General features: G+C 38.9%; 1 pseudogene; it reads right to left on the bottom strand.

Annotated features, from left to right (window-relative positions):
• Positions 1-8,499: 8,499 nt before the first annotated feature.
• LOC125809999 (uncharacterized) lies at positions 8,500-12,557 on the bottom strand (annotated as a pseudogene).
• Positions 12,558-13,715: the final 1,158 nt, after the last annotated feature.

The raw sequence follows: 13,715 nt of genomic DNA, 5'->3' as shown, positions 1-13,715 counted from the left end.
GATCTAGATTGGAGTTTATTGGATTTAATACATCCTTTAGTTGCAATTGTTTTTTATCTTGTGTCTCTTTTCTGTGTTTCTTGTTTTCCGCTATTGTTGTGATTCTTCTAGTGAGAAATTACATCATTTGGTATCAGGGCAAGGGTTAGAAGTCGTTCCTACGACTTCTAGTCTTGGGTTGTTACAAAAAAAAAGGGGTCAAAAACGTTTTCTAGAAAACCCCAAAAATATTTTGTTCATTTGAGTCCTTTTGAAGTTTCTAAGGTATATTACTGTTCCCTAACTTATTTTTGAGTTTAGATCTGAGATTTGGTGAAGTTTGGTTCACTATTGGTTTCCACCATTGTTGGTTGAAGAAGCTTTGAAGAAGCTTTGAAGAAGACGAAGTGGTTTGAAATCTGGAAGTTTTGGCAAGGAATTGAGTGCTAAAAAGTATTGAGGTTTGTTCCCTATATCAAGGACAACATTCACCTAAAGTTTCATGAAATTCCGAGCAAAAAATTTCGGGGTTTTAATTTTGTATCTTCATAGTGTTCTTGAAGAATATTCAAATCTTCAATAAGGGAATATTTGAAAGGAAAGGGTTTAATTCCAAAAAGGATGAAAGAGAAAGTGTTTAAGTGTTTGTAAAAAAAGAATTTACCAAAAGGGTAAATACAAAAGGCCAAGGAAGACGGTGGGACCACCAAAGTTAAATTTTTCGGAGCCTTGCGGTTGTAGCTTGATGAATTTGGGCAAATCCCGACTTGTATCGCCCATTCCACTTGGTCCTCGCCCTTTTGGCAGCTAGGTCGCCGAGTTGGACCTCATTTTGGTGAAGACACTGGAAATTACGACGACCTAAGCCATGGTCACGGAACCCACTCGGGCATCGACGAAACTTCCACCCAGATCACCAAGTTGCCTTGTCCATTTGTAGAGTTTGGTGAGTTAATCTTCAAGCTGACGAGCTGAACTTCACGTTAGAAGAAGAACACAGGCCATTTGGCAATGGGAAACTCGTCTTATGACCCTTTTCATCTCAGGTTCTAATTCTTAGTTTCTTTTCTTTTGACTCTAGTTCGTAATCAAGATTCGTAAACTGATTTTCAACTTTTGAGTACTACTCGTTGACTATTGGTTTTCGAAATTCACTTCTTTGTTATTTCTTTCTTTGTGTGCTTTTATTCGTTTTACTTCGTAGTTAACTTCTTTCTTGACTCAAGTCCGTTTGCTTTAATTGAGTCGTCCGTTTTTCATTAAACAAAATCCATTCCGACAAAAGTAGAATTAGCTCTTTTGTGATAAGTGGAGTATAAGCAATCTTCAACATTAGCCGCGCCAATTCGAAAGGGAATCAAAGGTGTGTAAACACGAGTGATTGTGAGTTCATTTTCACTAATGCTAACGTTGTTGTTTATTGTTTTTGTTGACTATTTCTTATTGCTAGGTACCATGGAAATCGGAAACAAAACCTACCCATCGAAGGGAAGGTTACCTTAGAGTCTTCCATGAGGACTCCTACTGAAGAGAGTCGGATTATAAGGATGTTGGATGGAAGCTTGGTTGAGTTTAGAGGTCGTCTATCCGAGAGAAAATCTAGACTGACCAAGTGGAGGATGAGATTTTAGCCAAAGAGACAGGGTTCACATTACCATCTTATGTGGTAACACAAACTATACCTAGGAAGGCCATGATCAATCACGAGCAAACGGAGAATATCTTCTACTCCAAGTGCCTCATCCAGAGCCAAGTATGTGTTTTGATCATTGACAGTGGAAGTTATGCCAACCTTGCTAGCACAGCTGTGGTGGACTACTTGAAGCTTCCTACCACTAAAGCATGCTAAGCCATACAGACTTCAATGGTTAAATGAGGAAGAATTGAGGTACATGAACATGTGTTGATTAAGTTCCAAATTGGGAAATATCATGATGCTGTAATTTGTGATGTGATTCCTATGCAAGCTAGTCATGTACTACTTGGGGTGCCTTGGCAACAAAGCCACGCGTCAATACATGATGGAAGGCACAACACCTATACCGTAAATAGCTAACGCTAACCCTCATGCGATGAGGATCTTGTTTGTTAGCTTCCCCTAGGGTTTTCAAGGTATGGATACGAGGACTAATCCTTTTCAGAAGGTGAGAATGATGTAAAATGGATTACATCAAGCCTATCCATTCACGAACTTCAATGCTTTTATGGAGTGTTCAAAATGATGGAGGTTGTTTGGCATGTATGGATGCTAAGGGGGGAGTTCCATGCCTTGCATGGAACATATGCATCTTGAAGGAACTCCCAATTGGGCAACACCATGCTTGGATTATAGCTTGGAGCTTGGAAGGCCTAACGAAGCGAGGAGGAGCAAGTGAAAAATGTGCTCCATTCGACGAGCTGGAGAATTCCTCGGCAACTCGCCAAAGCCCTTTGACGAGTGCTCCCAGTATCGCCAACTGCCCAAAGAGCTACAAAGGGGAAAATTGCTCACTAGGCGAGCTGAAGACCATTGTGCATCCCCGAGAGGACTGGGGGCGATGGTTCCCAGACAGCCCAAAGTTCTAGTAGCTTCCCTGCCAAGGCAAGGAGCAGAGTTCTTCGCCAAACCTATTGGGCGCATCGCCGAGTAATTAGGCGATCCCTACGTGGCTCGCCCATTGGCCCATTTTGGGTCACCTTTGGGCCATCTATGTAATAATGCCTAAAACTTTAAATAGGCCTTTAGAGTTTCATTTTAGGGTAGATTGATTTTGAATATTGTGGTTGTAAACATAAACTCCTTGTGTGAGTGTTGAAAGCTTGGTAAGATTTTGTTGAACCTTGTTTAGAAACGAAGGTTTCTTGGGATATTGATTGCCTCGAGGTCTTCATAAGAGTTAGATGCTTCTTGACGGATTAACGAGCTGAGGTCTTTCGGTTTAATATACCCTTAGGTTGCTCTTTGTTTCCTCATTTTGTGTCTATTTATTTATCCAGATTTGGTACTTGTTAGGATCTAGATTGGAGTTTATTGGATTTAATACATCCTTTAGTTGCCAATTGTTTCTTATCTTGTGTCTCTTCTTCTATGTTTCTTGTTTTCCGCTATTTGTTGTGATTCTTCTAGTGAGAAATTACATCATTTGGTATCAGGGCAAGGATTAGAATCGTTCCCACGAATTCTAGTCTTGGGTTGTTACAAAAAAAAAGGGGTCAAAAACGTTTTCTAGAAAACCCCAAAAATATTTTTTTCATTTGAGTCCTGTTTGAAGTTTCTAAGGTTATATTAGTGTTCCTAACCTTATTTGAGTTTAGATCTGAGATTTGGTGAAGTTTGGTTCACTATTGAAGTTTCCACCATTGTTGGTTGAAGAAGTTTTGAAGAAGACGAAGAGGGTTTTGAAATCTAGAAGTTTTGGCAAGGAATTGAGTGCTAAAAGTATTGAGGTTTGTTCCCTATATCAAGGAGAGCATTCACCTAAAGTTTCATGAAATTCCGAGGAAAAAATTTCGGGGTTTAATTTTGGATCTTCATAGTGTTCTTGAAGAATATTCAAATCTTCAATAAGGGAATATTTGAAAAGGAAAGGGTTTATTTCCAAAAAGGATTAAAGAGAAAGTGTTAAAGTGTTTGTAAAAAAAGAATTTACCAAAAAGGGTAAATACAAAAGGCCAAGGAAGACGGTGGGACACCAAGTTAATTTTCGGAGCCTTGCAGTTGTAGCTTGAGGAATTTGGGCAAATCACGACTTGTATCGTCCATTCCACTTGGCTCCTCGCCGTTTTGGCAGCTAGGTCGCCGAGTTGGACCTCATTTTGGTGAAGACACTGGAAATTTCGACGACCTAAGCCATGGTCACGCAACCCACTCGGCGCATCGCCGAACTTCCACCCAGATCACCAAGTTGCCTTGTCCATTTGTAGAGTTTGGTGAGTTAATCTTCAAGCTGGCGAGCTGAACTTCACGTTAGAAGAAGAACACAGGTCATTTGGCGATGGGAAACTCATCTTATGACCCTTTTCATCTCAGGTTCTAATTCTTAGTTTCTTTTCTTTTGACTCTAGTTCGTAATCAAGATTCGTAAACTGGTTTTCAACTTGTAAGTACCTACTCGTTGACTATTGGTTTTCGAAATTCACTTCTTTGTTATTGCTTTCTTTGTGTGCTTTTATTCGTTTTACTTCGTAGTTAACTTCTTTCTTGACTCAAGTCCGTTTGCTTTAATTGAGTCGTCCGTTTTTCATTAAACAAAAATCCATTCCGACCAAAAGTAGAATTAGCTCTTTTGTGATAAGTTGAGTATAAGCAATCTTCAACATTAGCCGCGCCAATTTGAAAGGGAATCAAAGGTGTGTAAACACGCGTGATTGTGAGTTCAGTTTCACTAACGCTAACGTTGTTGTTTATTGTTTTTGTTGACTATTTCTTATTGCTAAGTACCATGGAAATCGAAAACAAAACCTACCCATCAAAGGGAAAGGTTACCTTAGAATCTTTCATGAGGACTCCTACTGAAGAGAGTCGGATTATGAGGATGTTGGTTGGAAGGTTGGTTGAGTTTAGAGGTCGTCTATCCGAGAGAAAATCTAGACTGACCAGAGTGGATGATGAGATTTTAACCAAAGAGACAGGGTTCACATTACCATCTTATGTGGTAACACAAACTATACTTAGGAAGGCCATGATCAATCACGAGCAAAGGGAGAATATCTTCTACTCCAAGTGTCTCATCCGGAGCCAAGTATATGTTTTAATCATTGACAGTGGAAGTTATGCCAACCTTGCTAGCACAGCTGTGGTGGACTACTTGAAGCTTCCAACCACTAAAGCATGCTAAGCCATACAGATTTCAATGGTTAAATAAGGAGGAATTGAGGGTACATGAACATGTGTTGATTAAGTTCCAAATTGGGAAATATCATGATGCTGTAATTTGTGATGTGATTCCTATGCAAGCTAGTCATGTACTACTTGGGGTGCCTTGGCAACAAAGGCACGCGTCAATACATGATGGAAGGCACAACACCTATACCGTCAATAGCTAACGCTAACCCTCATGCCATGAGGATCTTGTTTGTTTGCTCCCCCTAGGGTTTTCAAGGTATGGATTCGAGGACGAATCCTTTTCAAGAAGGTGAGAATGATGTAAAATGGATTACATCAAGCCTATCCATTCACGAACTTCAATGCTTTTATGGAGTGTTCAAAAGGATGGAGGTTGTTTGACATGTATGGATGCCAAGGGGGGAGTTCCATGCCTTGCATGGGAACATATGCATCTTGAAGGAACTCCCAATTGGGCAACACCATGCTTGGAATATAGCTTGGAGCGTGGAAGGCCTAACGAAGCGAGGAGGAGCAAGTGAAGGATGTGCTCCATTCGACGAGCTGGAGAACTCTTCGGCGACTCGCCAAAGCCCTTTGTTGAGTGCTCCCAATATAGCCAACTGCCCAAGGCGCTACAAAGGGGAAAACTGCTCACTAGGCGAGCTGAAGACCATTGGGCATCCGCGAGAGGACTGGGGGGATGGTTCCCATACTGCCCAAAGTTCCAGTAGCTTCCCAGCCAAGGCAAGGAGCAGAGTTCTTCGCCAAACCTATTGGGCGCATCGCCGAGTCATTAGGCGATCCCTACGTGGCTCGCCCATTGGCCCATTTTGGGTCACCTTTGGGCCATCTATGTAATAATGCCTAAAACTTTAAATCGGCCTTTAGAGTTTCATTTTAGGGTAGATTAATTTTGAATATTGTGGTTGTAAAAATAAACTCCTTGTGTGAGTGTTGAAAGCTTGGTAAGATTTTCTTGAACCTTGTTTAGAAACGAAGGTTTCTGTCACGCCTCAGATCTGATTAAGACGGACAGGCACCCGATGTCTAAATGGCCCGGGAGAACCAACTTACAACTTGTACTTACCATACATTTAACTATGTTAACTATGAAGCTATGACAAGCTTATATGTCCTGTAGTGATAAAAGACCGATATAGACAGGCCCAAAACTTATGTACAACACTTAGCCGTGGAGCCCACAATTGTTAAGAGACAAGACACAACCAAACTTTATACATTAGTCTACAAAGCCTCTACAAGATAGACAACCTTAGTTTAGGTCGGGACAAGGCCCCGCCTTACCCTTAACTACTATACGGTAACAAAATAGATGCCAAAGACTCGATTAAGCCCCGAATCAACTTGGAGCTCACACACATTAGCAGCTGAGTGTCCTGTGCTCCTACTGGGGAGGTCTACTAGCTGGAGTACCTGTGGCTGCAGCATGAAATACAGCGTCCCCCGAGAGGGACGTCAGTACGAAAAATGTACTGAATATGTAAAGCAATAACATATGTAAACAAGAGCTCAATTGAAATCAAGTTTCAATATGTAACTGCATAGATTAGATTAAAGACCACCCTGGTTGCTGTTGTGGGATCATGTACATTATATTCTTTTCTGTAAATTTTCTTTACATTACGATCTCTGTAAAGCATGTGATACAAATAACCAACTGATCAGTGGTAAAAGAGGATGACCCATGGTAGGCATTTTAACCCCTGAGATGCTGTCCTCAAATATATAAATTTGGGATCGACCCATGCTAGGCTTTCGCCCCTAGGCTGCCACCCTTATACACAAATTGGGACCGACCCATGCTAGGTTTTTGCCCATGGGCTGCCACCCTTACACATATACCGCTTCATATAGTTTCTTTAATCTTTGAGATTGTTATTTTGGTGGTCATAATTATTTTTGAGCATCAGAACTGTGGATCAGTAGTAGGAAACATGTGAATATGCACTTAGGGCAATAATAATAACACAAGATGCAAATGTAACACTAATGAATTACATAAGAGCTCAAATGACACAGTGGACCTCATTTGATTGACACGAGGAATCACAAAGCTACTGCTGAAATTACCCTTTTTCTCATACCAATACTTGGAAAAGTAAAGATGCACATATATTGAAGCAATTCGACACACTAAGGAGAGGGGAACTATTGTTAGCTGTGTTTGGGATTGTACGCTGCCACTAAGTGTCTTTTACTTGAAAGAGCACTTAGGAAGCTCAATTGTTGGTAGTGACACAAGCAGAGTTCATGCCAAATAATATAGAATCGAATAGCCTTACATACCTTGTTGTACCACTAAGATAGTACAACGAATTAACCTCCTTCCTTTCCGATTATTAATCTACAATGAAATAAGTAACACAACTAATATTAGTAGCTAACCAACAGATTGGGCTACTTAAACTTGGCAAACAGTAATCAGGCAGTAAACCCATACTTATCAAACCGATGGTATGCATTCCACCCCTTCTCCTTTAATAACGTCATATACAATACGACCTTCTAATAAGGTCCCCTGAAACTCCTCGTGATAACAGCAAGGTTAAGGGAGATCACAAATAGAGAATTAAATATTAGAATGCGGAAGCACAAAGAAAAGAAACAAAAAAAACTAAATAAAGATATGGGAAATTCGAAGGAAAGATCCACGAATTTCCAAAGATTAGATGTTCTAAGGCCTTGAAAAGATCCAAGTAACAACGTATAGATTTATGGAAGAAATCTAACGCCTTTACTTGAGAAAACGAATCAAAACGATAGATTCGGATCTTGACCGCTTTATGAGTAACTAAAGACAATAATTAGTATGTAGAAACTAATCACCTTCTAAAGAATACCAAAAAGAAACCAAAGATATCACAAGAAGAAGTTACTTTATACCTTAAACTATGAAACTAGTAAAGGTTTAAAGATAAATTCTCAAAGAACAAGTCACAAAGGTTCAAAGAACTCTCCCAAATATTATTAATATCAATCTAAATTGTCTTTAATGAATGAAAAGGACTCCTATATATAGGAGAAGGGAAAAACGTCCAAGAAGCCAAACCCTAAAAAAAACAATTACAAGGAATCCTACTCTAGAAAGGAAATAAAGTAACCTAACTAGGAACACATTTAGTACTTCTAGGAAAGCATTAAATGGTACTTAGGAGACCATAAATAGACTAAGGGAAATATTAATAACCTATATATAAATAAATAAATAAGGTAAATCCCAACTAGGAAAAGAATCTTGACAATCTTGGAAAGTTTGACTAGTCTTCTCTCAAAACTTGGGCAGAAAGCAACTCTTGTTGTGGCTGATTCTTGGACTCTTCTTGACCTTTTTTGCACGAAATTGGACCTTAAAATTCCTCATCTTGGGCTTGAATTTGGGCCACCAAATAATTGTAGCATTTGGACAATTCCTCTCCCTTGGGCTTGAGCTCTTCTTCCCCAATAAGAAACCTTTGGATCAGCGATTGAAGCCCATTGAGCTTATCATTGAACTCCTTGGTTTGAGATCTTGTTATGGGCCTCCTTGGAGTTTCTAAAGCGTCATCCTTGTCCTTCAATGGAGTAGAGCTTCCTTGGATGCTATCATTCCCCTCTTCTTGAAGAGAATTCGTCCTCGAATTCAAATCTGCATCAAAATGGGAAAGATCAGAAACATTAAAAGTAGCACTAACTTGGAACTCACCAGGAAGATCAAGTTTATAAGCATTGTCTCCAATCCTTTCAAGGACTTTGTATGGCCCACTTCCTCTAGGATCTAGTTTGGTCTTTCTTTTGGAAGGAAACTTTCCTTTCGCATATGCACCCAAACCAAGTCACCAGGTTTAAAAACAACATATTTTCTGCCCTTATTCCTTCGCAATGCAACTTCCTTGTTCTTCTTTTCAATTGCAAGCCTTGTTTGTTCATGAATTTTCTTCATCATATCAGCCTTCTTCTTACCATCAAGATTAGCAAAATCATTAGTAGGCAAAGGCAATAAATCAAGGGGGGTAAGGGGGTTTAATCCATATACAACTTCAAAAGGAGTCTTACCAGTAGAAGAATGGAATGTTCTATTATAAGCAAATTCTACAATAGGTAAGTAATCTTCCCAAGAAGTCAACTTTCCTTTCAAAATAGCCCTCAACATGTTCCCTAAAGTTCTATTAACCACTTCCGTTTGCCCGTCCGTTTGTGGGTGACAAGATGTAGAAAATAGCAATTTAGTTCCCAACTTTCCCCAAAGAATTCTCCAAAAGTGACTTAAGAACTTGGCATCCCTATCGCTAACAATAGTTCTAGGTATTCCATGCAATTTAACCACTTCCTTTACAAACAAGTCAGCCACATGAGATGCATCATTAGTCTTTTTACATGGGATAAAACGAGCCATTTTAGAAAATCTATCTACTACCACAAATATACTATCCTTACCATACTTAGTCCTTGGCAGCCCCAATATGAAATCCATAGAAATATCAATCCAAGGGGAATTAGAAACAGGTAAAGGAGTATAAAGACCATGCGGCAATGTTCTAGACTTAGCCTGTTTACATTCAAGACAATAAGAACACACTTTTTCAACATCCTTTCTCATGCTAGGCCAATAAAAATGTTCAGAAAGTATTTCCAGTGTTTTGGGTACACCAAAATGTCCCATTAGCCCTCCACAATGTGCTTCCCTAACAAATAGTTCACGCAACGAGCAGTTAGGAACACATAATTTATTTTCCTTGAATAGAAATTCATCTTGAAGATTAAATTTCTCAAAAGGACCTAACCTACATTCAGCAAAAATCTCACCAAAATCAGAATCATTAGCATAGAGGAACTTGATTTGGTCAAAACCCAATAACTTTGAAGTAAGAGTAGAGATCAAAACATACCTTCTTGAGAGTGCATCAGCAACCACATTCTTCTTTCCTTGTTTGTAAGCAATTACATAAGGAAAAGTTTCAATAAACTCTACCCATTTAGCATGCCTACGACTAAGTTTACCTTGGCTCTTCAAGTATTTTAATGACTCATGATCAGTCTTGACCACAAATTCTCGAGGCCACAAGTAGTGCTGCCATGTAGCTAACGCCCTCACCAAGGCATATAGCTCCTTATCATAAGTTGAGTAGTTCAATGTTGCTCCACTTAGCTTTTCACTAAAGTAGGCAATTGGCTTGGAGTCTTGCATCAAAACTGCACCTATGCCCTTACCAGAGGCATCACACTCAACTTCAAAAGACTTAGAAAAATCAGGCAATTGCAAAAGAGGCGCAGAACACAATTTATCCTTCAGCAAGTTAAATGCATCATCTTGTTCCTTTCCCCATGTAAAAACCTTATCTTTTTTTATAACTTCAGTTAAAGGAGCAGCAATGGTGCTAAAGTCTCGCACAAACCTCCTATAAAAACTAGCAAGTCCATGAAAACTCCTAACTTCAGTTACACTATTAGGTTTAGGCCATTCTTTTATTGCCTTGATTTTCTCATCATCTACTTCAACTCCCTTAGAACTGACCACAAAACCTAAGAAAACCACACGATCCACACAGAAAGTACACTTTTTGAGATTAGCAAATAAGCGCTGATTTCTAAGAACTTCAAAAACTTGTTTTAAGTGCTCTAGGTGTTCATCCAGATTTTGAGAAAAGATCAAGATGTCATCAAAATACACCACAATAAATTTTCCATGGAAATCTTTAAAAACATGATTCATTAGTCTCATAAAAGTGCTTGGTGCATTAGTCAAGCCAAAGGGCATAACTAACCACTCATAAAGTCCATATTTGGTCTTAAAAGCAGTTTTCCATTCATCTCCAGGATTCATACGAATCTGATGGTAACCACTCTTTAGATCAATTTTAGAAAAGATTTTGGAACCATACAGTTGGTCCAACATGTCATCAAGACGAGGGATAGGATGGCGATACTTTACCGTTATCTTATTGATGGCTCGACAATCTACACACATCCTCCATGTTCCATCCTTTTTGGGGACCAATAGGACTGGAACAGAGCATGGGCTCATACTCTCTCGAACAAATCCCTTTACAAGCAATTCTTCAACTTGCCGTTGTAATTCTTTGGTCTCTTCAGGATTGCTCCTATAGGCAGGCCTATTAGGAAGTTGAGACCCAGGCACAAAGTCTATTTGGTGCTCAATCCCTCTCAAAGGTGGCAATCCCTTTGGAGTGTCATCAGGAAAAACATCTTCAAAATTCTGCAAAAGAGAAGAAACACTATTTGGCAAAGAAGGAGTTAGTTGTTCAAAATTAATCAATACTTCTTTGTAAGTAAGTAGTATTATGGGCAGTCCCTCTCTCCTAGCATTCAAACACTCTTTGGCTTTTATATAAAGGCTCTCATTTTTCTTTTCCTTAGCCTCTTTCCTCTCACCAAAACATTTTATTTTTTTACTCACACCCTCTTTTACCTCTTTACTTAGATCGCTGCCCTCTCTCTCTTTCTCTCGGCCATCTCTCTTTTTTTCTATCTCTTGGCCTTTTTCTTTTCCCTCAAGCTCACTTTTTACCTCTCCCTTTTGTTTTCCCATTGTTTCCCTCAATCGTTTTTGATCTTCAAACACTTGAGAAGGAGATAATGGTGCAAGAGTATACTTCTTACCATTATGCAGAAGACTATACCTATTCTTTCTCCCATGATGATTAGTATCCCTATCATACTGCCAAGGTCGGCCAAGTAAAACATGACATGCTTGCATTGGAACTACATCACAAAGAATCTCATCTTCATACCTACCAACATTGAATGAAATCATGCATTGTTTGTTTACTTTTACTTCTCCACAATCATTCAACCATTGGAGCCTATATGGGGTAGAGCGCTTCATGCATGCAATTCCTAGTTTATCCACCAAGTATGAACTCACCACATTTGCACAACTTCCCCCATCAATAATCATAGAATAAGTCTTCCCTTTTATCCCACACCTAGTATGAAACAAATTCTCTCTCTGCCCTTCATCAACACTACCCAAATTGATAGTCATAATTCTCCTAACCACCCCAATTATACCATCATTAGGCAGTTCCAAATCATCTTCCTCACTTACACCTTATCCCTCTTCTTCTTCCCCCTCACTTTTTTCACTCTCATATTCTCCATTCTCTCTAAGTAGGATGTTTCTTCTACTTGGACATTCATGCATCATATGCCCCCTTCCATGACATTTGTGACATTGAATAGAACTTGAAGGTTTAGAAGATTTAGGATTAAAGGTTTTACCTCCCTCCTCAACCTTACCTTTACCTCTATCATCTTGAGGTTTGGAAGGAGCTTTCCCCTCTTGAGTTGACCATGGCTTCTTAGAGATAGTGTTTGATCGACTTCTCCATGAGTTATTTTGCTGCTTTTTCTCAATTTGTTTTTCAACTTTTACAGACAAATCAACTAACTCATCTAAAGTTACATATTGTTGTATCTCTACTACATTAGCTATTTCTGTATTTAAACCATTTAAAAATCTAGCTATTGTAGCCTCTTCTTCCTCCATGCAGTTAGCTTGGATCATAGCCATATCCATGCTTTTGAAGTACTCATCCACCGACATAGAGCCTTGCTTCAAGCGTTGAAGGCGAGATTGTAGATCTCTTTGGAAGTATGATGGAATAAATCGCTTCCTCATTACCCTCTTCATCTCTGCCCACGTAGCAATAGGTGGTAACTCCTCTTGCAATCTGTCCCTAGCAAGCTTTTTCCACCAAGAAGCAGCATAATCAGAAAACTCAACAATAGCAAGTTTAACTTTCTTACCCTCAGAGTAGTTATGGCAATCAAAGATGGCTTCAACTCGTCTCTCCCAATCAAGGTACAAGTCTGGATCCCTTGTCCCCTTGAAAGATGGCATCTTCATCTTTATACTATTTATATTATCATCTTCTACTCTACCTCTTTGTCCCCTCCTATCTCTTCTTTCTAGATTAAATTCAACATCAAAATCATCATTATCATATTTAGGATTTACAAAAGGGATATGGGGTACATTCCTTCTAACTTGGGGTCTAACATTATTTGGGGGTACAACATTATTCTCCCTCCTAATTGCAGCTATGGTGTCATTCTGTTCGATAATCATATCCCTCATCTCTTGAAATTGAAGGGTCCATCTCTCAAATTGTTGGTGCATAGCTTGAAGGGTGAAGTCGTTCCTTCCTTTGACCTCGGCTTCTAAACGAGCCCTTTCCTCATTACCACCTGAATTAGACATCTAAAAAAAAAAGAATAAATGATCAAGTATCACACTTTTAATATGGCTTTTACCCTCTTTTAAACTCACCCACACTTGCCTTTTTCCACTCAAAATCACCTTTGAACGAGAATACTTTGTAGATTTATAATTAAACCAAAACGTGTATCAAGTTCGTAGTAATAAAGTATGGAATCTTGGGGTACAAAAGAAAGTAAAGAACTAGTCCTAGAACAAGTAGGATTTAGTTGAAACAAAACGCGAATAAAAAGGAACTTATTTTAGAATTATAAGAACAAGAAAAAAAAAAATTCCTCTTATTCTTAAAGGTCTAGAATCCCCTCTTCTTGCTACCTTCTTGCTTGGAAACAAATTAATGCAAAACTTGGAGAGCAAGTAATAAGTTTACTTGGAGAGCAAGTAATAAGATTTCTTGAATAGCAAGTAATAAGCTTTCTTGGGTATCAAGTAATCAAATTTCTTGGAGGACAATTAATCAGATTTCTTTGAGAGCAAGTTATAACTTCTTTTTTTTCTGTTCACGCAACTGTAATAATTTTTATTTTTTTTTTTTTCACGACGCTGCCACTAAGTGTCTTTTACTTGAAAGAGCACTTAGGAAGCTCAATTGTTGGTAGTGACACAAGCAGAGTTCATGCCAAATAATATAGAATCGAATAGCCTTACATACCTTGTTGTACCACTAAGATAGTACAACGAATTAACCTC

This window comes from Solanum verrucosum, unplaced genomic scaffold, assembly GCF_900185275.1.
Source record: "Solanum verrucosum unplaced genomic scaffold, falcon-dt-bn FXZP01000257.1, whole genome shotgun sequence".
Classification (NCBI taxonomy): domain Eukaryota; kingdom Viridiplantae; phylum Streptophyta; class Magnoliopsida; order Solanales; family Solanaceae; genus Solanum; species Solanum verrucosum.
This window is presented reverse-complemented; position numbering and strand designations above follow the sequence as displayed.